At 32.6% G+C, this 3,933-nt stretch overlaps 1 protein-coding gene across 2 annotated transcripts in view; it reads left to right on the top strand.

Moving 5' to 3' along the window:
- Positions 1 to 3,520: 3,520 nt before the first annotated feature.
- Positions 3,521 to 3,933, top strand: part of LOC107704060 (gephyrin-like) — a 325,183-nt gene continuing 324,770 nt past the window's right edge. For both annotated transcript variants that reach the window (XM_016506903.1, XM_016506902.1), the window contains exon 1: positions 3,521 to 3,572. The gene's annotated coding sequence lies outside the window, so the exon portion shown is untranslated. The remainder of the gene's footprint in view (positions 3,573 to 3,933) is intronic.

The following is a 3,933-nucleotide window of genomic DNA, read 5'->3' as shown; positions in this document are numbered from 1 at the left end:
TCCTGCGGGTTAAAGCTGAATTTTCAGCATCATTACTCCAGTCTTCAGAGTCACATGATCCTTCAGAAATCATTCTAATATGCTGATTTGCTGCTCAAGAAACATGATTATGTTGAAAAGAGTTATGCTGTTTCATATTTTTATGGAAACCGCTATTTGGCAAGGATGCATTAATCTGATCAAATTGATCTGTTCATTAAAAAATCCCGCAAAACAAAGTGTATCGCTGTTTCCACAAAAATATGAAGCAGCACAACAGTTTTCAATGCTGATAATAATCAGAAATGTGTCTTGAGCAGCAAATCAGCATATTAGAATGATTTCTGAAGATCATGTGACACTGAAGACTGGAGTAATGATGCTGAAAATTCAGCTTTGCATCACAAGAAATAAATTACATTTTAAAATGTATTGAAATAGAAAACAGTTAGTTTAAATTGTAATACAATTTCACAATGTTTCTGTTTTCACTGTATTTTTGATCCAATAAATGCAGCTTTGGTGAGAATTAGAGAGGTCTTTTAAAAACATTAGAAATCTTAGTGAGCCCAAATCAAATAATTGCGCAGTGAACTAGATTTACAGATGGATGGGTGATGTCAATAGACAATTAGGCGTTGACTGGCTCTCCCCCTGAAAGCTCATCAGAGAGCTGATAATTAGAACAAACTGAGCTTAAGTGTTCACAAATGAAAGAGCCGATGACTGCAAACAGCAGGTCAAGGGCTTTAGTCAGCGACACGCTCCGAGAGACTCAGCAGTGAGCGAGAAAATAAGAGCTCTACTGAGGGCACGTCTGGAGATGACCGACGTCTCCTTTGTGTTTAGATCAGTGTTATTTTACTCTCATCAACATGCTATCATATTTTGAATTGGATTTCAATTTAATTTAAAGTTTTAGTAATTCTGTTGTGTTTTTGTTTTATTAGTTACTGGTCTTTAATATGTCTGTATATTTTTTTCATTATATAATTATTTCATTCTCATATTTATTTTACTAAAAATAAAACACGAATAATTCATGTTTTATTTTTAGTACATGGAGATCAACTAAATTAAAATGAGAAATGGTGCCTTCATTGGCAGCTGAAATAAAATAAGTTTGCATTTTTAACTTTTACTTTATTTCACTTAACATTCATTTTATTGCAAGTAGTGCATGTCAAATGATTAATCGCGATTAATCGCATCCAAAATAAAAGTTTTGGACCCACTTTATATTAAGTGGCCTTAACAACTATGTACTTACATTTAAATTAATAATTTGGTACAATGCACTTATTGTGCACATACATGTTTTTACACTGTACTTGTGTTTTTAAAATATCTGCATGTAATTACATCTGTAATTCATTTCTGTAATTACATTTATGATTACACTGTTGACCCATCCCTTACACCTTAACCCACCTTTAAACCTACCCAGACCACCAAACCTGTCTCTAACCTCACCCGTATCACACCTCAATAGCAGCAAAAGTGTTTTGCAATACAATATGAACACAATAAGTACATTGTACTTGTTTTTTGATGTAAGTACATAGTAGTTAAGGCCACTTAATATAAAGTGTACTTGTTTTTTGATGTAAGCACATAGTAGTTAAGGCCACTTAATATAAAGTGGGACCAAAGTTTTTGTTTACATAATATATGTGTGTGTACTGTGTACATTTATTATGTATACATAAATACACACACATACAGTATTCGAAAATATTTACATGTATATATTTATATTCATATACAGTAATTTATATTATATAGAAATATTTAAAACTTATATTAAAAATAAAACTTATTTTTCTTAAATATATACATGTATGTGTGTGCATTTATATACATAATAAATATATACAGTACACACATATATATTATGTAAACAAAAACTTTTATTTTGGATGCAATTAATCGCGATTAATCGTTCGACAGCACTAATTTCAAATAGTTTTAGTTTAATCTTAGTTTGGCCCTGTTACAGACACTTTTTTCCTATGAAATAAAATATTTTTACTTACAAATCATGAATTAATTGCTACAGTATGAATTCTGTTATATTATATGTTATATTTTTTAATAACCTTTGCATTATTCTTCTGATGTCTGTCTAACTGAACTCATCTTTGTAATATTATATGTATATATACAGTGGTGTGAAAACGTTTTTGTCCCCTTCCTGTTTTTTTAATTGTTTGCATATTTGTCACACTTAAAAGATTCAGATCATCAAACAAATTTTAATATTACACAAAGATAACCTGAGTAAATATAAACTGCAGTTTTGAAATGATGATTTCATTTATTAAGGGAAAAAAGCTGTCCAAACTTGCCTGGCACTACGTGAAAAAGTAACTGCCCCCTAAATCTAATAACTGGTTGTGCCACCCTTTGCAGCAACAACTGCAATCAAGCGTTTGCGATAAATGGCAATGAGTCTTTCACAGGAATTTTGGCCCACTCTTCTTTGCAGAATTGTTTTCATTCAGCCACATTGGAGGGTTTTTGAGCATGAATGGATTGTTTAAGGTCATGCCACAGCATCTCAATTGGATTTAAGTCTGGACTTTGACTTGGAAATAATTTTTCACGTAGGGCCAGGTAGGTTTGGACAGCTTTTTTCCCTTAATAAATGAAATTCTCATTTAAAAACTGCATTTTGTATTTACTTGCATTATCTATGTTTTTTGTTTTATATTTATTTATATGTATATATTATAGTTTTTATATATTATATAAATAATGTTAATAAATGTTAATTATGTATTAGAGTTTATATCAATATTCGGAATTAGCTTTCATTTTAATTTTAGTTTAAGTAATTTCTTTGGTGTTTCTATGTTGTATCTATCTATCTATCTATCTATCTATCTATCTATCTATCTATCTGTCTGTCTGTCTGTCTGTCTGTCTGTCTGTCTGTAAGTTTGTATTGTAATCCTGCATCCTGTTTGCTACCTCAGTTCAACGGCTCTTGAAGTGTAGTGTGATGGTGGGCGCTTTGAGTGTAGGCGTTGTGTGTGTAAGTGTGTGTTTTGTGTGTGTCAGTGTCATTGCAACTTGTTTTTGCAGTCGAGGGTCTGTCAGATTGATGGTCATTGAGACGGGCAGAAATAGAGGGATAGAAAAACACAGGAACCAGAAGAATTGAGCTGTCAGTGTCATTTAGAGACCCGCTGTGTGTGTGTGTGTGTGTGTGTGTGTGTGTGTGTGTGTGTGTGTGTCAGCAGAAAGCTCATCTGTGTTTCTGCATATGCGTGTATCAGTGTGTCTCTTTCTCTGACACAGACAGATGATAGTCTGGCTGTGATGTTATTGGTCCTGTAGGATGGAGCACAGGACACACACACACACACACACACACACACACACACACCCCGTCTCTCTCTGTTTGTCCTAATTCTTGATTTGGCCACAGGATGGCACCATGCAATAGAAATAAAAGCTTGATTTCTACAAACACATTGTCTTTATGGTCCTAAAGATTTTCTTCTAATACTGACGTGATCTTGTTTTTCAGGCTTGGAGGAACTATCTCCGCTTACAAAATTGTCCCTGATGAAATTGATGAGATCAAGGTACGGTAACAGGAAAATAAAATGGTTTTATCAACAGTTGATGTAATAATGATATATAGCAGCCTAAAAAAAACACACCACTGTTTAAAAGATTGGTGTCAGTACGATTTTTTTTTAAGAAATTAATACTTTTTTCAGTGAGAACACACTGAATTGATCAAAAGTGATAGTAAAGACATTTATAATGTAAAAAAAAATAATATTTCAAATAAATGCTGTTCTTCTGAACTTTCCATTCATCAAGGAATCCTGTCGCTGTATAATGGTTTCCACACCTCATTAAGCAGTACAAACAATTTCAACTGTGATAATAATCAGAAATGTTTCTTGTGCAGAAAATCAGCATATTAGAATGATTTAT

Source organism: Sinocyclocheilus anshuiensis, unplaced genomic scaffold (assembly GCF_001515605.1).
Source record: "Sinocyclocheilus anshuiensis isolate Anshui unplaced genomic scaffold, SAMN03320099.WGS_v1.1 scaffold534, whole genome shotgun sequence".
In the NCBI taxonomy this organism is placed as follows: Eukaryota; Metazoa; Chordata; class Actinopteri; order Cypriniformes; family Cyprinidae; genus Sinocyclocheilus; species Sinocyclocheilus anshuiensis.
Note: the sequence above shows the minus strand (reverse complement) of the source record. Positions and strands in the feature narration are given on the sequence as shown.